Here is a 27196-nt window from a genome sequence, read left to right on the forward strand (position 1 = left end):
CTGGGCACAAGAAGACCGCATAAGGATGCTCTCACAACAAGGAAACTCCTTCAAGACCTGGATAGATAGCGATTTAATCCAATTTCATAGAGACAAGAGGTTAAAGAATCCACCTGCGATGCAGGAGATACAGGAGATATGAGTTCAATCCCTGGGTCAGGAAGATCCCCTGGAGGCGGGCATGGCAACCCACTCCAGTATTCTTGCCTAGAGAATCCCATTGACAGAGGAGCCTGGCAGGCTACAGTCCATAGGGTCGCAAAGAGTCAGACACGACTGAAGCAACTGAGCCTGTGCATAGAGACAAGGTTAACAAAATAAGATAAGAATTTGTTTCAAATGAAAGGACAAGAAAAACCTCTGGTCGTTGGGGGGGTAGGGGGGGAGGAAACTAACAAAACAAAGATAAATAATTTACCAGATAAAGAGTTGCAAGCATTAATAATAAGAATGCTAACTGAACTTGTGAAGAGAATAAATAAACACAGAATTTCTAACAAGGAACCAGAGGATATTAAAAAACCACTCAGAGCTGACGAATGCAATAACTGGAATGAAAAAGAAAGAATTGATAGCAGACTAAGGGATACAAAAGAATGCATAAGTGATCTGGGAGATAAGACTAATGGAAATCACCCAAATAGAAAAGCAAAACGAAAAAATAATTTTTAAGTGAAGACAATTTCAGGAACAATATCAAGTAGATGAAAGGTTGTTGCTGAACCACACAAAGATGCCAGGATTCTTGGCCTCTGGAGGAGAAGAATTCAATCCGGGGCCAAAGACGAGGCTTGATCGCTCAGAGCTTTTGTGTAATAAAGTTTTATTAAACTATAAAGGAGATAGAGAAAGCTTCTGATAGGCATCAGAAGGGGGCAGAAAGAGTACCCGCTTGCTAGTGTAAGCAATGGAGTTATATACTCTCCAATGAATCAAAAGAATGTCTGGAAGTTGTAAAGAACTCACCAGGCCTACTACCATAGTTTACATTTTAAGATAACAGGATTAGCCAGAAAGTTTAATCCAGAGACTGTCCTCAGGCAGGATACATTATTGTTATATAATCCTAAGGAATGTAGAGGGGAAAAAAAAGTTTGTCCTTTCTTCCTTCTTGAGAATTCCAGACCCCTCTCTCTTTGGGGATCCCTAGACTTCTTATCAACCTGTCTAGGAAATGAGTCTCTCAGTATGCTAACATTCACACTGTAGAGGTCTCAGAAGAGAGAGAGAGAGAGAGAAAAGGGTAGAAAATATATTTGATGAAATTGTGGCTGAAAATTTCCCATACCTGAAGAAGGAAATATACCTTCAGGTACAAGAAGCAGAGAGTGTCTCCACAAGATGAATCCCCAAAAGCCTATACCAACATAAAAGTAAAATAGCAAAAGTTGTCAAAGAGATAATTCTAAAGTCAAAAAGATAAAAACAAAGGGTCACATACAAGGGAACCACCATAATGCTATCAGCTAATTTTTCTACAGAAACATTGCAGGCCAGAAAAGAGTGGCATGATATATTTAAAGTACAAAGGGAAAAACCTACAACCTAGGATACTTTACCCAGCAAGGTTATCATTCAGAATTGAAAACGAGATAAGGAGCTTCTCAGACAAGCAAAAACTAAAAGAATTCAACAAAACTACACCACACTACAAGAAGTGTTGAAAGTAGAAGTCTAAGTAGAAAAGAAAAGGCTGTAATATGAAGTAAAACTTTATAGGAAAGGAAAAATCCCACTAGTAAAGGCAAATATATACTAAAGGTTGTGGATCAATCACTCAAATAAGCTAGCATGAAGATTAACAGGCAAAAATTGTAATATCAATTATAACTTCAATAAATAGTTAAGGGATAAGAAAATATGATGTCAAAAACACAAAAATGGAGGAAGGGAGTAAAAACATAAACCTTTTAGAATGTCTTTGAACTTAAATGACTATCATTTTAAAAGTAGGTATGGGAGGCTGTGTAAGTATGGGACATGATCAAATCTATGTTTCAGGAATATTACCTTCAAGATTTTGTGGAATTTAGGAGGTCGGCTGTATAGTGAGTAGAGGGTTGACTTGATTGATAGTAACCCAAAATAGCACTACTTTAAAAAGCTTTGTCTACCCAAAGCAAACACAACATTATAAATCAACTGTACTCCAATAAAATCTTTTTTAAAAAGTCGTGTCCAGAGACCCAGTTCAAGGTCTAATATGGCATCAAAGGCTCCCTGGTGTCAAAGACTCACTGTCTTCTTACATTGCTGTTCTCATGAGTGGTCCCAATCTAATGCCCAAGAAGGCAGTATCCACATTTCAGGCAGCAAACTTCAGTAGGGACACAGTAGAAGAGGTCAAAGTGTGTCCATCAACAGTCCCTTGAAGAAGATTCCCAGGAACTGTCACATGACTCTTCTACTTACCTCCCATTGGCCAGAACTTAGTCACATGGTCATACCCACTGCAAGGTAAACAGGGAAGTATAGCAGAAAAAATGGAAGTGCAGGCAACTGGTAGTTTTTGCCACTGAGAAACAAAATATTGGAAACAAGAGGAGCAATAACTACTGCAGACTACTGTAATGTTGCAGTAAGGAATAATAGGGACTATGTTTGTGAGGATGAAGTGTGAAGGCAAGATCTAAGAGCTGTCTGGGTAGCAGATGGCTTAAAAGATGGTGATCTAGTGGGTGAGTTGATGGCTCTTGATTTCTGGCTTGAAGGACTGAGTAGATAGAAGTCACACCATGGGGAATTTTCACTATCACAAGGCAGATAGAAGGAAAAAACAAAATGAGGGGGAAAAGGCAAAATAGTTTGGATTTGACTTAAAAGCAGAAGGAGAGATACAAATATCCAAATAACATAGGATGCTGGGCATTTCCTTCTAGCCAAGAGAGTGGAATATAAAACTTCCAGACCTGATTGTCACCAACTAGAAGAACAACTGTGGGCAAGTGATTTCATCCTCTGGACCTGAATTTTCTCATCTATAAAATGGCTTCCCTGGTGGCTCAGACAGTAAAGCATCTGCCCACAATGCAGGAGACCTGAGTTCAATCCCTGGTTCAGAAAGAACCCCTGAAGAAGGAAATGGCAACCCACTCCAATACTCTTGCCTAGAAAATTCCATGGATGGAGGAGCCTGGCCTCCTCCATTGCAGCACGCCAGGCTTCCCTGTCCATCACCAACTCGTAGAGCTTGCTCAAACTCATGTCCATTGAGTCGGTGATGCCATCCAGCCATCTCATCCTCTGTCGTCCCCTTCTCCTCCTGCCCCCAATCCCTCCCGGCATCACAGTCTTTTCCAATGAGTCAACTCTTCCAATGAGGTGGTCAAAGTACTGAAGTTTCAGCTTTAGCATCAGTCCTTCCAAAGAACACCCAGGACTGATCTCCTTTAGAATGGACTGGTTGGATCTCCTTGCAGTCCAAGGGACTCTCAAGAGTCTTCTCCAACACCACAGTTCAAAAGCATCAATTCTTCGGCACTCAGCTTTCTTCACAGGCCAACTCTCACATCCATACATGACCACAGGAAAAACCATAGCCTTGACTAGACGGACCTTTGTTGGCAAAGTAATGTCTCTGCTTTTCTATATGCTATCTAGGTTGGTCATAACTTTTCTTCCAAGGAGTAAGCGTCTTTTAATTTCATGTTATATCTTTAAGTCCAAGTAAACACAATTTCCTGTGTAATTGCTTCATATCTCTTTTCAACTTGGTTGTTGGAAACCTAGTTTTGTGTTGTCAGATAGTACTAAACTTTGGCAAATTTACAAAGTGTCTCATTAAAGTGGGGGTGGTTTTGTGAAACTTCACTTCAAGATCATTTTAAAAGGTTTTACTTGGTGAGAAAAAGATTACTTTTCCTATTATGTACATAAGTCTACATGTGGTAGTTGGAAATATCTCCCTTGAGTTAAGAATTTTCCCTTTTGGTTGGTCAAGTATCATTGTTCCATCTACTACAAAGGATTAAAATGACTTGTTTCATCGCAGAGCAAAATAATGGCCACAGCATGTGATTTTTGGCAGGAAGACCACTTTGTAATTGCTAATTTCCTATATCCAAATTCAGCTGAAGATTGCACCCTGAGTCCACAGTGCTTTGCAAGTCTTAACAACAGGACCGAAGGACTCTACCAGACTTTGTTAAATGCCAGTGAATCTAGACTAGCAGGGAATTTGCTGAGAATGAGCCTTTTGAAAGGAATACTCAAATCCAAGACCCCAAATGCTTTATGGAGATGTGAAAGAGTCCGCAGGACACAACTGGTAGACTCAGGTGTTGGCTTTGGCTGGTGTCTCTCTTCTCATCTTCATTGTGTTCTATGCCACCTGGCAGCTGTCCTCAAGGTCAGACTCTTTTTTAAAAACTCAGAAATTTAAATGAGAGCCAGTGGTGCTTTCAGCAGGTATAATCCCTTTTATTTGGAAAGTGTTTCAGCTAGTATTTCTTTTGATACAAAAAAGTTTGGAAATCTGATATAAGTATAATATTTTCAAACTCATCTCTCACACCAAATTTACATTCCACAGTCAAAGAAAAATATTTTTTACTGAATAAGTATCAGATCCCTGTCTATAATGAAAACATACATTTTCAAAGTAGCCAAAAGAAAATAAATGATAATGAAACTATGATGATATAATCAACTTTGATGCCACAGTTTTCTATCCCTCTAGTCCCCAAATAATCTTCAACCCTGTCTCTTGTATTTTTTAATGAATTATTCTTTGCATTTGAAAACCAGACCTTAAAGTGCAAATATCTTTACTCTTTGTCAAAGCATTCCATGTAGATCCATTTGCAGAATGTGGGAACTGGAGTTACAGCTGATACCACTGAAACACTGCACTCTCAATTAGGTCTATAAAATATCTTGAATTATGTAAAATCTGTGAATTCTCAAAATCCCAAACACTGTGTTATGACTTTTGCTGACCAAGAAGTGGAGATATGTGCAGGAACCATGGTGCTATAGGGCAGAGAATTGGCTCGGTATAACCACTGAGTCATACTTAAGGCCAAGTTTGTTCCTACCTAGCAGGGTGATCTTGGGTAAACCAGTTGGCCTCTTTGTTATCAATAATTTCTAATTGTTTCAGTAACTCTTTAAGTGAGAAAAATCATCACTATGTCGCATATACGAGATAGGCTAATTATCGTGTCTGTATCTATCTTATCTGTTGGATTGGCCAAAGAGTTCATTTGGGTTTTTCCATAACATCTTATGATTTGTTTTCAAAACAAATGTTTTGGCCAACCCAATATCTATCTATCTATCCATCTATCTATGTATCATTCATCTGTCTATCAGTAAACTAGTAGCTTAATTCCTAAATCCCTGAAGTCATCTAGTCTTCTCACCTCTCTCTCCTCACTTCTAATCTACCACCAAATTCTACCAACATGTCCTTCAGAATATACCCAGAACCTGACCCTTCTCATCACCTTCATTGTTCATGGTGGTGACCAGCCCTGTCAGCTCTCTTTGGATGATGGCATTGACCACCTCCCCTGATTTCTCTGCTTCTTGCTCTCCTTCAAGGTATTTTCAATACAGAAGCCTAAGTGACTTCTTAAAAACAGAAGTCAGATCCTCTCAGTCCTCAGCTCAATGACTGATCACCCCCTGAGGATCTGGCCTCCCTCATCACTCTCTAGCCCTTTTTCTGCCTCTGCTGTCTCTGCCCCAACCTCAACAGCCTCTTGCCAGACATGCCGCTGCCTCAGATATCTGCATTGCTGCTTCCTCTGCCGGCAGAGACTGGTTCACTAACCCAAGTTTGAGTTAATGTGGGCAAAGTATTTGCACTGAATCATTGGGAATGAAAAACATATAGTAAATCTAGAGCACATTCTTATAAAGTAAGAATGAAACTTTATAAGTGTTAGTTGCTCAGTCATGTCTGACTCTTTGCAACCCCTTGGACTGTAGGCTGCCAGGCTGTCCTGTCCATGTAATTCTCCAAGCAAGAATACTGGAGTGGGCTGCCATTTCCTTCTTCAGGGGATCTTCCCAACCCAGGGATTGAACCTGGGTCTCCTGAATAGCAGGAGGATTCTTTATCATCTGAGCCACGTTCCTAACAAAGGCACAAACTCTACAGGACTGAATGACAAATTGGAGAAAGGGATTAAAAAGGGTAAAAATATCTGTGTTCCTATATGAACCAAAGATATTTTTAAATATGTTGTTATATTATTTAAATAACATTATATATTATGTTCCAAAGTTTTTCAGGTGTGGAATTAGTATACGTTTCAAGTCCAGCATTTCAAAGTATGTCCTAACTCTAAAATACTATAATTAACAAGTACTATAAAATAATTATGTGAATCAAATACAGATATGCTTTCTCACATGGCTGTGCTTATAGAATACTGATGCAGTCTTATATGGCTTCCCTTGTGGCTCAGCCGGTAAAGAATCTGCCTGTAATATGGGAGACCTGGGTTTGATCCCTGGGTTGGGAAGACCCCTGGAGGAGGAAAAGGCTACCCACTCCAATATTTTTGCCTGGAGAATTCTCAGACATGACTGAACAACTTTCACATTCACTTATTTAAATACTAGATTTATGTTACTGTATTTAAGAAAAATAATTTTTTCAGTGACATTCACTTATTTAAATATCAGATTTATGTTACTATAGTTAAGAAAAAAATTCTTTTCAGCTGTGTGGTTTTATGAGAAGTATTTTTCTACTTTTCAGAAATAATTTACGAAGAACCAATGAAGTTTTAATTTTAATCTTGAGCATTCCACCTTTCTCTTGCTAGACTGGATGTGTGTGTGTGTGTGTGTGTGTGTGTGTGTGTGTGTTATGTGTGTTTAATGAATCCATTAGTTCATGCAGAAGCCAAAAAATTAAAGTGGATCACCAATTTTGGGCAACTAAGCTACTTATTTCTTGTATGCATAAAGATTGATGTTTTTTAACCTATGTGATGTATTTCAACCTACGTGGATCAGATATAAAAAGGTTTTCTGTGCCTGTCCCCTGGCCCAGTGCCAAGGAGAAAAGAAGTTTAAATAATTCTAACTTCTTAATAGGTTATCCAGACAACAAAGCCTCTGCCTTTGGATAAGGCTGCAGTTTTATTAAAGTAGTGTTTTCACAGCACTTTAGAAGAGCTATTATTAAAAATGCAAGTCTTTGAGCCTTGTTCCAAACCTTCTGAAAGGTATTTCTAGTGCTGAAGCAGGAATCTGCTCCCTAGTTGACCCGCATATATTAAAATTTGAAGATTACTGCAAAGAAGGTATATTCCACGTTTGGTATGAACATGAGAACCTAACAAGCATTGCTTGAGGATTCTAAGTCAATATGTTGAAAACATTCCCTTAACATTATCAGTCATGCTTTGTGTTAGCCACTAGGCTGTGTTAAGGGCTCTGGGTATTCAGTTGTTATTGTATTATTATTATGTAACTGACAGCTTTATTCAGAGCTAATTTATATACATCACTCATTCAAAGTGTGCTATTTAATGGTTTTTAGTATGTTCATAGAGTTGTGCAACAATCCTAATAATTAATTTTAGAACATTTTAATCATTCTCAAAAGAATCTCCACACCCCTTAGCTATAATGTCTTTCCTCCTCAGCCCAAGGCAAACACTAACCTAGCTTCTGTGTCTATAGATATATGGTGAACATTTGTGTACAAGTTTTGGGTTTAACATATGTTTTCATTTTCTTAGGCTTTTACATTGAGTGGAATTGCTGGGTCTAATTGCAACTCTATGTTTAACTTTTTGAGCAAATGCCAAACTGTTTTCCAAAGTAGCTGTACCATTTTACATTCCTGCCAAATGTTTGAGAATTCTGATTTGTCTACATTCTCACCAACACTTACTATCTGTCTTTTTGAGAATAGCCCTTCTAGACAAGTAGTATTGATTGGCATTTCCCTAATGACTATGTCAAGCATCATTTCATGTGTTTATTGGCCACTTGTGTATATTCTTTGGGGAAATGCCTGTTCAGATCCTTTGCCAGTTTTTTAATGAGTTTTTAAAATCTTTTTATTATTGAGTTGTAAGGGAGGAGAAGGGGACGACAGAGGATGAGATGGCTGGATGGCATCACTGACTCGATGGATGTGAGTCTGAGTGAACTCCGGGAGTTGGTGATGGACAGGGAGGCCTGGCGTGCTGCGGTTCATGGGGTCGCAAAGAGTCAGACACGACTGAGCGACTGATCTGATCTGATATTATCTGAAGGGTTCTTTCAGATAGTCTAGATAGTTCCTTATCAGATGGATGATTTGCAGATATTTCCTGCCATTCTATGGATTTTATCATTCTCTTGGTAATGCCCTTTGTTGTACACAAGTTTTTAATTTTATTGACTTCCCATTTGTTTCTTCTCTTGTTGCTCAGATTTTTTTGTCCTAGCTAGTAATTTGTTTCAAAGTCATGCAGATTTACTCTTTTGTTTTCTTCCAAGACTGTTATAGTTTTAGCTCTTAACATTTAGATTTTTGATTAGTTTGAACTAATTATTGTATACAGTGTGAAGAAGGGGTCCAGCTGCATGCACATGTCCAGTTGTCCCATTACCATTTGTTGAAAAGATTATTCTTTCCCTCATTGAATGGTTTTGTTGTTTAGTCGCTAAGTCGTGTCAACTCTTTTGCAACCCTGTGGACTGTAGCCCTCCAGGCTCCTCTGTCCATGGGATTTCACAGGCAAGAATACTGGAGTGGGTTGCTGTTTCCTTCTCCAAGGGATCTCCCTGACCCTGGTATCAAACCTGAGTCTCCTGCATTGGCAGGCAGATTCTTTACCACTGAGATAACAGGGAAGCCCTTGAATGGTTTTAGCACCCTGTAAAAAGTCACTTGATCATAAATGTGAGAGTGTATTTCTGGACTCTCAATTCTATTATTGATCTATTATATAGTCATCCTTATGCCAGTAGCGTACTGCCTTGACCACTGTGGCTTTATGATAAGTTTTTAAAATCAGGAAGTGTGAGTCCTTTGACTTCGTTCATCTTATATTGATAAAAGATTTTTTGGTTATTCTGGGTCCTTTGGGTTTCCAAATGAATTTTAGGATCATCATGTCAATTTCTACAAAGAAGTCTGGTAGGATTCTGACAGAGATTTCACTAAATTTATAGATCAGTTACAGAAGTAAAGCCATTTTAACAGTGTTAAGTCTTCCAATCTATAAACATAAAATGTCTTTCTATTTATTGTTCAGTTCAGTTCAGTCGCTCAGTCATGTCCAATTCTTTGCAACACCATGAATCTCAGCACGCCAGGCCTCCCTATCCATCACCAATTCCCGGAGACCATCCAAACCAATGTCCATTGAGTAGGTGATGCCATCCAACCATCTCATCCTCGTGCCCTTCTCCTCCTGCCCCCGTTCCCTCCCAGCATCAGGGTCTTTTCCAATGAGTCAGCTCTTTGCATCAGTGGCCAAAGTATTGGAGTTTCAGCTTCAAGATCAGTCCCTCCAATGAACACCCAGGACTGATTTCCTTTAGGATGGACTGGTTGGATCTCCTTGCAGTCCAAGGGACTCTCTAGAGTCTTCTCCAACACCACAGTTCAAAAGCATCAATTCGTCGGCACTCAGCTTTCTTTATAGTCCAACTCTCACATCCCTACATGACCACTGGAAAAACAATAACCTTGACTAGATAGACCTTTGTTGGCAAAGTAATGTCTCTGCTTTTTAATATGCTATCTAGGTTGGTCATAACTTTCCTTCCAAGGAGTAAGCAGCTTTTAATTTCATGGCTGCACTCACCATCTGCAGTGATTTTGGAGCCCCCCAAAATAAAGTCTGACACTGTTTCCCCATCTATTTGCCAAGAAGTGATGGGACCAGATGCCATGATCTTTGTTTTCTGAATGTTGAGCTTTAAGCCAACTTTTTCACTCTCTTGTTTCACTTTCACCAAGAGACTCTTTAGTTCTTCCTCACTTTATGCCATAAGGGTGGTGTCATCTTCATATCTGAGGTTGTTGATATTTCTCCTGGCAATCTTGATTCCAGCTTGTGCTTCTTCCAGCCCAGCATTTCTCATGATGTACTCTGCATATAAGTTGAATAAGCAGGGTGACAGTATACAGCCTTTATGTACTCCTTTTCCTATTTGGAACCAGTCTGTTGTTCCATGTCCAGTTCTAACTGTTGCTTCCTGACCTGCATATAGGTTTCTCAAGAGGCAGGTCAGGTGGTCTGGTATTCCCATCTCTTGAAGGATTTTCCAGTTTATTGTGATCCACACAGTCAAAGGCTTTGGCATAGTCAATAAAGCAGAAATAGATGTTTTTCTGGAACTCTCTTGCTTTTTCGATGATCCAGCAGATGTTGGCAATTTGATTTCTGGTTCCTCTGCCTTTTCTAAAACAAGCTTCAACATCTGGAGGTTCACAGTTCATGTATTGCTGAAGCCTGGCTTGGAGAATTTTGAGCATTACTTTACCAGCGTGTGAGATGAGTGCAATTGTGCAGTAGTTTGAGCATTCCTTGGCATTGCCTTTCTTTGGGATTAGAATGAAAACTGACCTTTTCCAGCCCTGTGGCCACTGCTAAGGTTTCCAAGTTTGCTGGCCTATTGAGTGCAGCACTTTCACAGCATCATCTTTCAGGATTTGAAATAGCTCAACTGGAGTTCCATCACCTCCACTAGCTTTGTTCTTAGTGATGCTTCCTAAGGCCCACTTGACTTCACATTCCAGGATGTCTGGTTCTAGGTGAGTGTGAGTGATCATACCGTCATGATTACCTGGGTTGTGAAGATCTTTTTTGTACAATTCTCTGTATATTCTTGCCACCTCTTCTTAATATCTTCTGCTTCTGTTAGGTCCATACCATTTCTGTCCTTTATCGAGCCCATCTTTGCATGAAATGTTCCCTTGATATCGCTAATTTTCTTGAAGAGATCTCTAGTCTTTCCCATTCTGTTGTTTTCCTCTATTTCTTTGTGTTGATCGCTGAAGAAGGCTTTCTTATCTCTTCTTGTTATTCTTTGGAACTCTGCATTCAGATGTTTATATCTTTCCTTTCCTCCTTTGCTTTTCATTTCTCTTCTTTTCACAGCTATTTGTAAGGCCTCCCCAGACAGCCATTTTGCTTTTTTGCATTTCTTTTCCATGGGGATGGTCTTGATCCCTGTCTCCTGTACAATGTCACGAACCTCAGTCCATAGTTCATCAGGCACTCTATTACATCTAGTCCCTTTAATCTATTTCTCACTTCCATTGTATAGTCATAAGGGATTTGATTTAGGTCATACCTGAATGGTCTAGTGGTTTTCCCCATTTTCTTCAATTTCAGTCTGAATTTGGCAATAAGGAGTTCATGATCTGAGCTACAGTCAGCTCCCTGTCTTGTTTTTGCTGACTGTATAGAGCTTCTCCATCTTTGGCTGCAAAGAATATAATCAATCTGATTTTGGCGTTGACCATCGGGTGATGTCCACTTGTAGAGTCTTCTCTTGGGTTGTTGGAAGAGGATGTTTGCTATGAGCAGTGCGTTCTCTTGGCAGAACTTTATTAGGTTTTACCCTGCCTCATTCTGTACTCCAAAGCCAAATTTGCCTGTTACCCCAGGTGTTTCTTGACTTCCTACTTTTGCATTCCAGTACCCTAAAATGAAAAGAACATCTTTTTTTTTGGTGTTAGTTCTAGAAGGTTTTGTACGTCTTCATAGAACCATTCAACTTCAGCTTCTTCAGCGTTACTGGTTGGGGCATAGACTTGGATTACTATGATATTGAATGGTTTGCCTTGGAAACGAACAGAGATCATTCTGTCGTTTTTGAGATTGCATCCAATCTCAAAAACTGCATTTCGGACTCTCTTGTTGACCATGATGGCTACTCCATTTCTTCTAAGGAATTCCTGCCCACAGTAGTAGATATAATGGTCATCTGAATTAAATTCACCCATTCCAGTTCATCTTAGTTCGCTGATTCTTAGAATGTCGACATTCATTCTTGCCATTTCCTGTTTTACCTCTTCCATATTGCCTTGATTCATGGACCTAACATTCCAGGTTCCTATGCAATATTGCTCTTTATAGTATTGGACCTTGCTTCTATCACCAGTCCCATCCACAACTGGATATTGTTTTTCCTTTGGCTCCATCCTTTAATTCTTTCTGGAGTTATTTCTCCACTGATCTCCAGTAGCATATTGAGCACCTACTGACCTGCGGAGCTCATCTTTCAGTGTCCTATCTTTTTGCCTTTTCATACTGTTCATGGGGTTCTCAAGGCAAGAATACAGAAGTGGTTTGCCATTCCCTTCTCCAGGAGACCACATTCTGTCCATCCTCTCCACCATGACCCATCTGTCCTGGGTGGCCCCACACGGAATAGCTTAGTTTCATTGAGTTAGACAAGGCTGTGGTCCATGTGATCAGATTGGCTAGTTGTCTGTGATTGTGGTTTCAGTCTGTCTGCCCTCTGATGCCCTCTTTCAGTGCCTACCTTCTTACTTGGGTTTCTCTTACCTTGGACGTGGGGTATCTCTTCATGGCTGCTCCTTACCTTGGACGTGGGGTAGCTCTTCTCGGCCACTCCTGTGCCATCGCAGCCACTGCTCCATCTTATTTAATTTCTTTCAACAAAGTTTTATAGTTTTCACAGTGTATGTTTTCTACTTCTTTTGTTACATGTGCTGTGCTGTGCTTAGTTACACAGTCATGTCTGAATCTTTGTGATCCCATGGATTGTAACCCAACAGGCTCCTCTGTCCATGGGGTTCTCCAGGCAAGAACATTGAAATGGGTTGCCATGCCCTCCTCCAGGGGATCTTCCCAACCCAGGGATCAAACCCAGATCTCCTGCAATGCAGGTGGATTCTTTACCATCTGAGCCACCAGGGAATCCCAAGAATACTGCAGTGGGTAGCCTATCCCTTCTCTAGGGAATCTTGCCGGTCCAGGAATTGAACTAGGGTCTCCTGCATTGTGGGCAGATTCTTTACTAGCTGAGCTACTAGGAAAGCCCCTTGTTACATGTGTTTTTAAGTATTTTATTCTTTAATGTTATTGTAAATGGATTTTTTCTTAATTTTATTTTTAATTCCTCATACAAGTATATAGAAATAAGAATGACTTTTGTATATTGATTTGTATTCTGCAACCTTGCTGAACTTATTTATTCTAATAGATTTTTAGCAGATTCTTTAGGATTTTCCACATAAAAGATCATGTCATTTGCTAACAGAGATAGTTTTATTTCATTTCCGGTTTGGTTGCTTTTGATTTTATTTCTTTTGCTTGCCTGATTGCCCTTTGACAATGTTGACTAGAAGTGGAAAGAGTGGACACCCCTCTTTTATGGAGATCTGACCTTAAGAGGAAAGTTTTCTGTCTTCTCCATTAAACATGATCTTAATAAAAACAGAAATAGAAAAAGAGTCTTACCCTTATAGAGCTTACAGTCTAATAGAGGAAACAGGCAAGATCAAGTATTTGCAAACTCTCACCTTTTGGGTGTTTATAGAGGCTTCATTGCCTAAGCACAATTGATTAAATCATTGGCCATTGGTGACTGAACTCAATCTCCAGCCCCTCCTTGTTCGTTTCCAAGGCAAACCATTGAGTATCACAGTAATTCAAGTCTATGCCCCAACTAGTAACACTGAAGAAGCTGAAGTTGAATGGTTCTATGAAGACCTACAAGACCTTTTAGAACTAACACCCAAAAAAGATGTCCTTTTCATTATAGGGCACTGGAATGCAAAAGTAGGAAGTCAAGAAACACCTGGGGTAACAGGCAAATTTGGCCTTGGAACACGGAATGAAGCAGGGCAAAGGCTAATAGAGTTTTGCCAAGAGAATGCACTGGTCATAGCAAACACTCTTCCAACAACCCAAGAGAAGACTCTACACATGGACATCACCAGGTGGTCAACACCAAAATCAGATTGATTATATTCTTTGCAGCCAAAGATGGAGAAGCTCTATACAGTCAGCAAAAACAAGACAGGGAGCTGACTGTAGCTCAGATCATGAACTCCTTATTGCCAAATTCAGACTGAAATTGAAGAAAGTAGGGAAAACCACTAGACCATTCAGGTATGACCTAAATCAAATCCCTTATGATTATACAGTGAAAGTGAGAAATAGATTTAAGGGACTAGATCTGATAGATAGAGTGCCTGATGAACTATGGACTGAGGTTCGTGACATTGTACAGGAGACAGGGATCAAGACCATCCCCATGGAAAAGAAATGCAAAAAAGCAAAATGGCTGTCTGGGGAGGCCTTACAAATAGCTGTGAAAAGAAGAGAAATGAAAAGCAAAGGAGGAAAGGAAAGATATAAACATCTGAATGCAGAGTTCCAAAGAATAGCAAGAAGAGATAAGAAAGCTTTCTTCAGCGATCAACACAAAGAAATAGAGGAAAACAACAGAATGGGAAAGACTAGGGATCTCTTCAAGAAAATCAGAGATACCAAAGGAGCATTTCATGCAAAGATGGGCTCGATAAAGGACAGAAATGGTATGGACCTAACAGAAGCAGAAGATATTAAGAAGAGGTGGCAAGAATATACAGAGAATTGTACAAAAAAGATCTTCACAACCCAGGTAATCATGACGGTGTGATCACTCACACTCACCTAGAACCAGACATCCTGGAATGTGAAGTCAAGTGGGCCTTAGGAAGCATCACTATGAACAAAGCTAGTGGAGGTGATGGAACTCCAGTTGAGCTATTTCAAATCCTGAAAGATGATGCTGTGAAAGTGCTGCACTCAATAGGCCAGCAAACTTGGAAACCTTAGCAGTGGCCACAGGGCTGGAAAAGGTCAGTTTTCATTCCAACCCCAAAGAAAGGCAATGCCAAGGAATGCTCAAACTACTGCACAATTGCACTCATCTCACACGCTGGTAAAGTAATGCTCAAAATTCTCCAAGCCAGGCTTCAGCAATACATGAACTGTGAACCTCCAGATGTTGAAGCTTGTTTTAGAAAAGGCAGAGGAACCAGAAATCAAATTGCCAACATCTGCTGGATCATCGAAAAAGCAAGAGAGTTCCAGAAAAACATCTATTTCTGCTTTATTGACTATGCCAAAGCCTTTGACTGTGTGGATCACAATAAACTGGAAAATCCTTCAAGAGATGGGAATACCAGACCACCTGACCTGCCTCTTGAGAAACCTATATGCAGGTCAGGAAGCAACAGTTAGAACTGGACATGGAACAACAGACTGGTTCCAAATAGGAAAAGGAGTACATAAAGGCTGTATACTGTCACCCTGCTTATTCAACTTATATGCAGAGTACATCATGAGAAACGCTGGGCTGGAAGAAGCACAAGCTGGAATCAAGATTGCCAGGAGAAATATCAATAACTTCAAATATGCAAGATGACACCACCCTTATGGCAGAAAGTGAAGAGGAACTAAAAAACCTCTTGATGAAAGTGAAAGAGGAGAGTGAAAAAGTTGGCTTAAAGCTCAACATTCAGAAAATGAAGATCATGGCATCTGGTCCCATCACTTCATGAGAAATAGATGGGGAAACAGTGGAAACAGTGTCAGACTTTATTTTTTTGGGCTCCAAAATCACTACAGATGGTGATTGCAGCCATGAAATTAAAAGACGCTTACTCCTTGGAAGGAAAGTTATGACCAACCTAGATAGCATATTCAAAAGCAGAGACATTACTTTGCCAACAAAGATCTGTCTAGTCAAGGCTATGGTTTTTCCAGTGGTCATGTATGGATGTGAGAGTTGCACTGTGAAGAAAGCTGAGTGCCGACGAATTGATGCTTTTGAACTGTGGTGTTGGAGAAGACTCTTGAGAGTCCCTTGGACTGCAAGGAGATCCAACCAGTCCATTCTAAAGGAGATCAGCCCTGGGATTTCTTTGGAAGGAATGATGCTAAAGCTGAAACTCCAGAACTTTGGCCACCTCATGCAAAGTGTTGACTCATTGGAAAAGACTCTGATGCTTGGAGGGATTGGGGGCAGGAGGAAAAGGGGACGACGGAGGATGAGATGGCTGGATGGCATCACTGACTCGATGGACGTGAGTCTGAGTGAACTCCAGGAGTTGGTGATGGACAGGGAGGCCTGGCGTGCTGCGATTCATCGGGTCGCAAAGAGTCGGACACGACTGAGCGACTGAACTGAACTGAACTGAACCTGATAATTACATGGTTATTTTCCCTGGCAACCAGCCCCCATCCTTAGTTCAGTTCAGTTCAGTCGCTCAGTCATGTCCAACTCTCTGTGACCCCATGAATTGCAGCACTCCAGGCCTCCGTGTCCATTACCAACTCCGGGAGTTCATCCAAACTCACGTCCATTGAGTCGGTGATGCTATCCAGCCATCTCATCCTCCGTCGTCCCCTTTTCCTCCAGCCCCCAATCCCTCCCATCATCAGAGTCTTTTCCAGTGAGTCAACACTTTGCATGAGGTGGCCAAAGTTCTGGAGTTTCAGCTTTAGCATCATTCCTTCCAAAGAACACCCAGGGCTGATCTCCTTTAGAATGGACTGCTTGGATCTCCTTGCAGTCCAAGGGACTCGCAAGAGTCTTCTCTAGCACCACAGTTCAAAAGCATCAATTCTTCAGCACTCAGCTTTCTTCACAGTCCAACTCTCACATCCATGCATGACCACTGGAAAAACCATAGCCTTGAGTAGACGGACCTTTGTTGGCAAAGTAACGTCTCTGCTTTTCAATATGCATCCTTAGATGGAATCCAAATGTCACCTAATTAACATAACAAAAGACAGTGATCACTGTCATCACGTAGCAGGCAATTCCAAGGGTTTTAGAAGCCAGTTCTGATTATGCTGATCATATGGCTGCTGTTGATATACTAGGGATAAATTAGAGGGCCAGGACTGCTTTTTCCTAGTCAAATCAGAAACTATTTTTTTAACCCCTAAAGCATCTAGTTTTAAAAATCTGAATTCATTTCCAATGGTGGCATCTCTTTTGCTGATTAAATATGAGGAGCAATTAGGTAGTTCTGTTGGTTAGTCAGCTGTCAAGATTGGTAGCATAATCATAGGTATTTTCACATAATCTTCTCATTCCTCAGTAAGGAAACATTTCACACTTCTTAGGTATGGGCCCCATGATACCAGGGTTTTTATATTTTCACATGGACAAGGAGGGATAGAAGCAGAATGGGGAAAGAGGTTTTCGGATATAAGAGTAAATCTATTTTCTAACCTAGATTTAACTCTTTTAATATCAATTATTTCTATCCATCAATTTTCCATGTTAGAAAGTAAATTCCTAGGATAATATTAAAAGAGTTTAATCAAAAGAGTTTGGAACAATTATTTTTTTCTATTAAATTTTGTGACTTAGAGGTATTCAACATTTCTTTGTCTCAGAATCACCTTTCCTAGTTCTAACAGGGTCAGAGGGCCAGAGAAATAAAACAACTATAATTACATCACCAATTTTGGCAGTTGGTTTATCAGCTGCACTAACTAGTTGCTCTTCGTATTTCATCAGCAAAAGAGATATCTCCCTTGAAAATGGATTAAAGGAACTTCCCTGGTGGGCCAGTGGTTAAGATTTTGCCTTCCAATGCAGGGGCCACAGGTTCCATCCCTGGTTGGGGAATGGAGAGCCCACATGCTGCACAGCACAGCCAAAAAATAAAAATAAATGAAATAACAATAAGAATAATACAATAATTTTAAAAGAAAATGGATTCAGACGTTTTAAAAGCAGATGCTTTAGGGGTAAAACAATAGTAATTTCTATTTTGGTGAGAAAAAAGTATTGGGCCTTTAATTTATCTCTGTTGTTAAGTGTTAGTCACTCAGTCATGTCTGACTCTTTACCACCCCATGGACTGTAGCCCGCCAGGCTCCTCTGTCCATGGGATTCTCAAGGCAAGAATATTGGAGTGGGTTGCCATTTCCTTCTCCAGGGGATCTTCCTGACCCAGGAACCGAACCTATAGATGATGAACGGTACCTATTCTATACCATGTACATGGGTATCCTTATGTATATGCATATGTATGGGGTTTCCCTCATGCCTCAAATGGTAAAGAATCTGCCTGCAATGCAGGAGACCAGGATTTGATCCCTGGGTTAGGAAGATCTCTCAGAAAAGGGAATGATTACCCACTCCATGGGGATCATGAAGAGTTGGACACAATTGAGTGACTAACACTTTCCCTTCACTTTCATGCATATGTATATTTTTAACTTCATAGAAAATTCACAGCCTAAGGAGGAAACACTTTGAAACTAAGATATATCATTGTTGCTTCTTTAAGAGAAAAACTTATTTTAGTTTCATGGTTTGAGTCAGCTTATATATCACATAATTTATAAATGTCAAACATACTTAAAAACAAAGTTTGGCTTATTTGGATATTTCATTGAGCTAATAAGCCCAAGGGTAGATCTTGATTGATTTATAGGTGAGTTTGATTAGCAAATATTCCTGAGACAAATCTTCAAAGAGCATTTTTATTACTTTGCTCTAGTGAATTCCAAGATTTCGTGCTGTCATATAGTAACAGGCTACACATAAAACCTTAGTACTGACTTGGCAAATGACAGCTGGGGGAACTGCTCAGTATTGGTGCATAGTCTGAACTGGCTCTAGTCTACACCAGTGGTGGTGAGTCTTCATTAGAATACTAAAACACTTTCTCATTTACTTGGTTTTGCATTAAATCGATTCACATACACATGTAATACATTGTATAATCAGTATCTCAAGTCACACTGAAAGCATATCCTATTTGTATTTGGTGACCAATCCTCATAAGCTTCCCTAAGGAAAAAAAAAAAACAACTACAGAGTTGAGTAGTTTGTTTGGGGCATAGTCTCACCTACCAGAGTGTCACTGCTTTCCTAACCATGACGCACCTAAGTCCTCAGACTAAATCTGCTTGCCCAAAGGCACTACTGTAGCATTTCGCTCAAACCTGCCCTTCCATGTGCCGGGACCACTTTCCCTCTTCCTCTCTGGTGGCATTTAAACTCCCATTTAAGGAAACGTCATGTTTTAGGAATTTAGGTTTGTCCACAGAACTGTAAAAGTGATCAGCGACTCTTCCCAGTCTCTGTGTGTGTGTGTATACGTGCTGCTGCTACTGCTGCTAAGTCGCTTCAGTCGTGTCCGACTCTGTGCGACCCCATAGACGGCAGCCCACCAGGCTCCCCGTCCCTGGGATTCTCCAGGCAAGAACATTGGAGTGGGTTGCCATTTCCTTCTCCAGTGCATGAAAGTGAAAAGTGAAAGTGAAGTCGCTCGGTCGTGTCCGACTCTTAGCGACCCCATGGACTGAGGCCCACCAGGGTCCTCTGTCCATGGGATTTTCCAGGCAAGAATACTGGAGTGGGGTGCCATTGCCTTCTCCAGTGTATACATGCACACACAAACAAACGTGTGCTCTGTGATGTAAAATGCTTGCACAGATGACCTGCTTCCTGTTTTGCTCTGTGAGGTGGGAAAGGAAGACAAGCAAGCAGACGTGTAATCAGGAAGGTGAGCAGTGCAAGAAGCCTCTCAGGGAGTGAAGCTGAGGCGCCAGCAGGTGGAAGGAGTCAGTCCGCTGGGACTAGAGAATGGGTTCTTGCCATCTCCTTTCTAATCCCAGATAGTCTCCTACACGGGCTCTGTTAAGACAGGATGGGGAGACCAGCTGCTGCTGCTAAGTCGCTTCAGTCGTGTCCGACTCTGTGCGACCCCAGAGACAGCAGCCCACCAGGCTCCCCCGTCCCTGGGATTCTCCAGGCAAGAACACTGGAGTGGGTTGCCATTTCCTTCTCCAATGCATGAAAGTGAAAAGTGAAAGTGAAGTAGCTCAGTCGTGTCTGACTTAGCGACCCAGTGGACTGTTGCCTACCAGGCTCTTCTGTCCATGGGATTTTCCAGGCAACAGTACTGGAGTGGGGTGCCATTGCCTTCTCCGACCAGCATGGACCCTCAAATGTCCTACACTCCTAGAATCTATTTTCTGAGGCAAGGGTACTTCCTAACGGGTCTCTGGAAGAGAAGCAACTGGTCCCAGTCAAAAGGTCAAAGAAAGAGAGGTTTGTTTTTACTTTCTATCTTCCTCATTGAGTTTTTTGCAGACCTTCTCAATACATAATGGAAACAATGTATTACATCAATTCTAGGGTGATTTTTTTTTTCACAATTTAACACCTCTGAAACTGAGATGCATCCTATGATCAATGGCAATTTACGGGATTGATGTTGCCTGAATTGAATTTCTTATATGAGCATGTATTTCCACTAGGGTCACTACCGACCTGAGACCACTTTAAATTAGATTCTCTCTCTGAGTTGTTTGCAACGCACTGGTGGTATGAATGCAGATCTCATACCTATGTGAGTAAAGGTTATTGTTCAGAACCTCAGGGAAGAGTTTTCTTTTCTCTCTCCTATCAGGGCTGAGGTTGAAAAATGAAACTGTCCCTTGGGGACTCCGGCTTTATGCCAGGGTCTCTTATTAGACTCCCTGTCCTAGACTTTTTTCTTGGTAGTTGATAAAATAATGGCTTATCTTATAGCCAAAAGAATTTAAGAAATTTCATAGTGGAATTAAAAGTGCTTGTCTCCAGGGAGAAGCATTTCTTCTCAGTTTCTTACTTGAATTGAAAATTGAAATTGGTTGTCTCCAGGGACAAGCATTCTTCCCAGTTTCTTACTTCTGAGCAGCAACACTGCCTTCTTCAGGTCTTCACTTGTCTCTCAGAGCCTGCCAGACCTCTCCAAAAGATCCAGGTAATCACCCTCCACATGAATGATTCACTGTGCAATTTGTGGATATAATGGGATTTGTTCATTTGTAATTTCATCAAGATATAACTTTTGAGTAAATATTGTTATAATGCTATAATTACCACTGTGGTGAATTTGTTCATTTTCTTTTGCAAATATTTATAAGGTTATCTATTCTATGCACTGGGGAAGGAAAAAATACGCCCAAGAAATGGCCCCTGACTTAAGGGAGCTTTGAGTCTGTTATGATTGGATAAGGGATGTGCTAAATAACTGTAATGTAATATAGAACGTGATAATACCAGGGGAAAGGAATGGAAAAGCTATCCCATGATATTCAGGAGAGAAAGAAATCATTTCTAGTCTGGGAGAATCAAAAAATACTTTATGGACGATATGCGTTATAATATTAAGGGGGAAAGTAATAAGGATTATCATTTAAAGTGCTTTGTGCACTTTGTCACTCAGTCGTGTCTGACTCTTTGTGACCCCATGGACTTTAGCCTTCCAGGCTCCTCTGGCCATGGGATCCTCCAGGAAAGGATACTAGAGTGGGTTGCCAAGCCCTCCCCTCTGCCATGCCTCCTCCTCCTTTAGTTACATTATTTTATGTAGTCCTCCATGAAATCAATGTAAATTCCATTTTACAGCTGAGAAAACTGGTTTTGAAAACAGAATAACTTTTTAGAGGCATAAGCCTTGTTGGGAAGGCTGATGATTATCAGTGGGAATCATCGGAACAAAGGCAAGGATGTGGGAAAGCCAGGGGCACGTGCACAGATACTATACAGGTCATCGGAAGTCTAAAGGCAAGTGATAAGAGAGAGAAAACCGAGTGCTTTGTTTTAGCTAGATAATGAAGGAATCAGTGAGAGTTGTCATGGACATAGAATAAAATAGCCTGGTAGATGGTTTACTGAAGTTCTAACAAAGGAGGAAAGTGAAGGTGAAGTCGCTCAATCGTGTCCGACTCTGAGACTCTGTGGGCTGTAGCTTACCAGGCTCCTCCATCGATGGGATTTTCCAGGCAAGAATACTGGAGTGGGTTGCCATTTCCTTCTCCAGGAGATCTTTCCAACCCAGGGATTGAACCTGGGTCTCCTGCACTGTAGGCAGACACTTTACCATCTGAGTCACCAGGGAAGTCCCTAACAATGGAGAAATAGTTGTCAAAGATGAGGCAGTGATTTGGGTATTGAGTGTCTAGGAGAAAGTAATACTAGAAGAAATAGTGAGCACAAGAGAATATGGGACATTAAGGTCCTGTCCTAATGAGCTTAATTATAAGTGTCCCAATACTGTCTGTACCAGCAGAGTAAGAGTTTAGGAGAAAGGGCCAAGCAATTGTAGGATGTAATCAATGGTAAGTCTAGTGCCCATGGAGGGATAATCTTAGACCAGAGTGCTTCAAACTCAAATATGGTTCAGTGAGGTACCATGATATACAAAAAGTGATCCTCATACATGGACCTTGGTGACTTATGAAGTATGGGGAGACTCATTCTCATCAAGGAAGACCTTTCAGTGCCCAATGAGAGAGACTGAGAGCAAATCTAAACCACAAGGAAAAGGACTGATTTATGCTAAAGGGGGCTTCTCTGGTAGCTCAGCTGGTAAAAAATCTGCCTGTAATGCAGGAAGCCCTGGTTCAATTCCTGGACCAGGAAGATCCCTTGGAGAAGGGATAGGCTACCCACTCTAGTATTCTTAGGATTTCCTGGTGGCTCAGATGGTAAAGAATCCACCTGCAATGTGGGAGACCTGGGTTTGATCCCTGGGTTGGGAAGATCCCCTGTAGGAGGGCATGGCAACTCACTCCAGTATTCTTGCCTGGAAAATCCCATCGATGGAGGAGCCTGGTAAGCTGGTAAGCTCCAGTGTTCTTGCCTGGTGAATCCCCATGGACAGAGGAACCTGGTGGGCTACAGTCCATGGGGTCACAAAGAGTTGAACACGACTGAGAGACTGAGCACAGCACAGCACAACAGGCTAAAAGCATTGATCGAAACCAGTTCTTCCCCCATCACTAGTTACCAGTTTCCTAGGGTACGAAGTTGACTTTTAATCCCCATTCTATCACTAGACAAACTGGTATAAAAGTTGGGCATCAGAGACTTAGGTGGAAGGATCAGCCAAAGAGGCTTCTGGCTGGAGCTTTGTGGTCTTTCAATGGAAGACTGAAATGTTATGCTCTCCACCTCTCTAGGGGTCTGTTAATTTCAAAGCACCCTTACATCAGGCATAAAGAAGTCAAAGGATTACATTACTTCTAGTCCATGTTTGTTTACAGAGAAGGTAACTGATATCTACTGCCAGCCTGAGTTCTCATTTTTTCTAAATATATACATATATATATATATATTTTTTATTTTTGACTACGCTTTGTTTGTGCCTTTGTTGCTGTGCGTGGGCCTTCTCTAGTTGTGGAGAGCAGGGGATACTCTCTAGTCAAGGTGTGCAGACTTCTCGTGGTGCTTGTCTTGCTGAACAGTGTGGACTCTAGGCGCATGGCTTCAGTAGTTGTGGCTCCCAGGCTCCAGAGTGCAGGCTTGGCAATTGTGGCACTTGGGCATAGTTGCCCCATGGCATGTGGGATATTCCCAGACTAGGGATCAAACCAGTGTCCCCTGCATTGCAAGGCAGATTCGTAACCACTGGACCACCAGGGAAGCTCTCATTAATTCTAGAACAATTATGAGTAGCTTGAGTAGGATTGGAAAAATCTGAAACCATCAGTAGGCAGTTGAAACCATCAGTAGGCAGTTGAAACCATCAGTAGGTAGTTGAAATTGCTCAATTAGTTTAAGAGGAGAGCATAAACAAGAGATTTTAAAGTCATGAAGATACAGTGTGTGTGTGCTCAGTCACGTCCAGCTCTTTGAAACTCCCTGCACTGTAGCTTGCCAGGATCCTCTGTCTGTAATTTTTCCAGGCAAGAATACTGGAGCAGGTTGCCATTTCCTCCTCCAGGGGATCTTCCTGACCCGGGGATTGAACCTGAGTCTTTTGCATCTTCCGCATTGGCAGGCAGATTCTTTACCACTGCACTACCTGGGAAACCCCTAAATAGATACAATGGTTGCAAGTATTTTTTTTTTTTTTCTTTAAGTGAAATTGTTGAAAGAAGTAGGAAAGGGAAAAGGCAAACAGAGGGAAGATCCAAGGACTGACACAAAGGGATCCTCTGAACGTGGAGAAAAAGAGGAGAAAGGGGAGCTGGACAAGAATTTGGAGGGAAGGAGGACAGGAGAGAATGACAGATGTCATACAGAAACAGAGAAGGAATAAAACCATTAGATGGTCTACTAGGAGGTCATTGTGACCCCTAAGAGCAAGCATGAGTGAACAAATCATACCACAGTGGATGTAACATGAGTGAGCAGTAAGGAAATGAAAGCAATATAGTTTTTTCCCCTCAAAGATACTTGGCTATGGAAGGAAGGAAGGAAGGAGGGAAGGAGAGGCGGGGAAGGAACTCTGAGCATAGAAACTCAGAGTTGAGAGTTTTTCTTTTTGATTTTCAAATCTTTGAAGTGTTGTCTTTGAAAAGAATTTTCTCTAATCTTCAGTGTCTTATTGCTTCTATTTTAGGCCATGGGATTAGAGTCAGAGGGTCATGGATTCAGTTTATGATGCTGTGTACTAGCTTTATCTTTCCCATGGAGCATAAGGTGTATGATTTTGACACATTACTTAATCTTACTTATTTCACATGCAGATGAACATTACGCTTTGTTTACTTTGTGATCCTTCTTCCCAGGAGAAGGTCTGATTAAATCACTTGTCATCATTCAATGAAGCACAACACTTCTGCAGAGAACAGTTCACCAAGACCTTCTCAGAGGTGCTGCTAATCTATGTGCACAAGGTTTTTACAAGATAAATGATTTTGAGTCTAGAATAGTAATACCACCTTATACATGCATTTTTCTTTAAATATTTACAAAGAACTTTCACAGGCATTTTCTAATTAAATTTGCATAACACACTCTCTGAAAGCAGAAAGAGTGAAGTAGCTAAAAAAAGAAAGAAAGAAAGAAAGAAAAACTATAATGAGGCCAAATAAAAATTGCCAAGTAGCAAAATAAATTTAATTTCACCTTGAATTTGTCATGGAACCTATAAGCTATAGGACCAGTTCTTTTGTCTAAGCACAATACCAAAGGGAATATTTCTTTTGTTGACTCCAGTATATATTGTAAAGAGTTGAGCCAAAAGACATACAAATATTTTATTTAAGCAATATGAGAATCAGGATTTAGTAAGGGCTGCCCAGGTAATTTGGACTAATTCTCCTACTGAAAACAAATAGAAAAACTAGGGAATTGTAATAGAACTAAAGAGACCAAAATGTGATCAAGTCAGTCAAGCATTGTGTTTCCAAGATACAGAAGAATGAAAAAGACCCAGAAAGATAACTAATCTGTAAAGTCAGATTTGCCCTAAATTTGTCAGGTTATTTTAGGAAGAACTGGTTGAGAGAATAAACAGAGATTTTACAGATTTATGGATACAGAGGACAAAAGTTGGAGGTCAAGGCCCAACAAAGAGAATAACTAGTAACATCTCCTTCCAGATTCTTGTTGGAACCTTGAAAGTTCAACCTAGGAGTAAGAATAGACCAGACAGAGACTGGCCTTCAATGAAACAGAAACCCAGCTCCAAACTGTCGTAAGTCCTAATTGAATTAATTAAGTTAATATGGACTTTCTGTGTCCCCAGCCATCAACTAGATATTCTCTAAAGGAATATATCATCTTAGGTCTAAATTAGATCTATAATTTTTTTTTCATAAACTATAATTGTTAATCAAGAGTACTCAGAAATATGAGGAAACAAGACAGGTGCCTAACACTAAGAAATAATAGATATAAGGAACTTACACTACTCAATAGGGAAAGATATATATGGTTGTTAGTTATTTGCTGACTTCTGTCTGACTCTTTTGTGACCCTATGGACTGCAGGCCACCAGGCTCCACTATCCATGGGGTTTTCCGAGCAAGAATACTGGAGTGGGTTGCCGTTTCCTTCCCTGGTGGTTCAAACAGTAGAGTCTGCCTGCAACGCAGGAGAGTTGGGTTCAATCCCTGGGTCAGGAAGATCCCCTGTAGAAAGGAATGGCTACCCACTCCAGTATTCTTGTCTGGAGAGTCCCATGAACAGAGGAGCCTGGCAGGCTATAGTCCATTGGGTCACAAAGAGGTGGACAAAACTGAATGACTAACACTTTCACTTTTTCTTTCTCCAATACTCACACACACACACACACACACACACATACATACATAGATATAATCTAGTTTAAAAAAAAAAAAAAAGGGCAAAAGACCTGAATAAACATTTTCCCAAAGAAGACATACAGATGACCAAGAGATATGTGAAAAGATGCTCAATATCACTAATCCATTAGAGAAACGCAAATCAAAACCACAATGAGATATCACTTCACACCTGGAGATGGTTTTTGTCAAAAAGACAAGCAATAACAAGTGTTAGTGAAGATGCTGGAAAAAGGGAATCCTTTCACACTATTGGTAGGAATGTAAAATAAAGACAAAATCTGCAAAATATTGATGAATCTTCACTGTCTATAATTTTTATAAGTAGGAAAAAAATCAATGAGGATAAAAATAACACAATTATTGCTGTTACTTTAATTGAGACATATAAAACCCTATACTCAACAAATTCAGAATATACACTTATTTCAAAAGCAATAAAAAAAACTTTACAAAAATAGACCATATGCTTTCCATGAGGTAATAAAATTTCAAATAAATTATTCAAAGTATGAACTCTGGCCACAGAGGGATTTAATTAAAACTTACTAACAAAAAATAACTTGAAAATCTTTATATATTTGGAAATTAAGCAACAGCTATCTAAAAAACTATGTAAATTTAAAAATACATATTTAAATAAATGATAATGAAAATACTGAATAGTAATATTTATGGAATAAAGTTCTGCCTATATTAGAAAATAAAAATGTGATGTAATTATCTAACTATCCATCTCAAATACTCACAAAAATAATAGAAAACTGAACCCAAAGAAAATTTAAAAATGTATAGTAAAGAGAATCAAAAGCCAGTGCTTGGTTCTTTAAAAAGACTGAGCAAATTAATGAGGGGAAAAATATATAGAAGAGCTAAATAACCAGCATCAGTAATGAAGAGGAGAACATCATGGATTCCACTAACATCAAAGAGACTATAGGAAAACACAGCTTACCAGAAATCAATGAGGAAGAAATAGAAAATATAATCAGCCATATAACTATTACTGCCCAGTAAGTAAAGTCCAAAATATTTCATGAATAAATGCTACACAGGACATAAGGAAATCATAATGCCAATCCTGAGCAATGGAAAAAGAGAAAACATTTACCAACTTGTTTTAAGAGACCAACATAATCTTTCTTTTCTCTTTTTGGACAAGGTAATGGCTATAATTACCTGTGTTGTACAATGTATTATTGATG

At 40.2% G+C, this 27196-nt stretch overlaps 1 protein-coding gene across 6 annotated transcripts in view; it reads left to right on the forward strand.

The window, feature by feature from the left end:
- The window catches only part of LMNTD1 (lamin tail domain containing 1), a 491035-nt gene that overhangs the window by 398864 nt on the left and 64975 nt on the right, over positions 1-27196 (forward strand). The gene's annotated exons all lie outside the window — the stretch shown is intronic.

Source organism: Bos javanicus, chromosome 5 (assembly GCF_032452875.1).
Source record: "Bos javanicus breed banteng chromosome 5, ARS-OSU_banteng_1.0, whole genome shotgun sequence".
In the NCBI taxonomy this organism is placed as follows: Eukaryota; Metazoa; Chordata; class Mammalia; order Artiodactyla; family Bovidae; genus Bos; species Bos javanicus.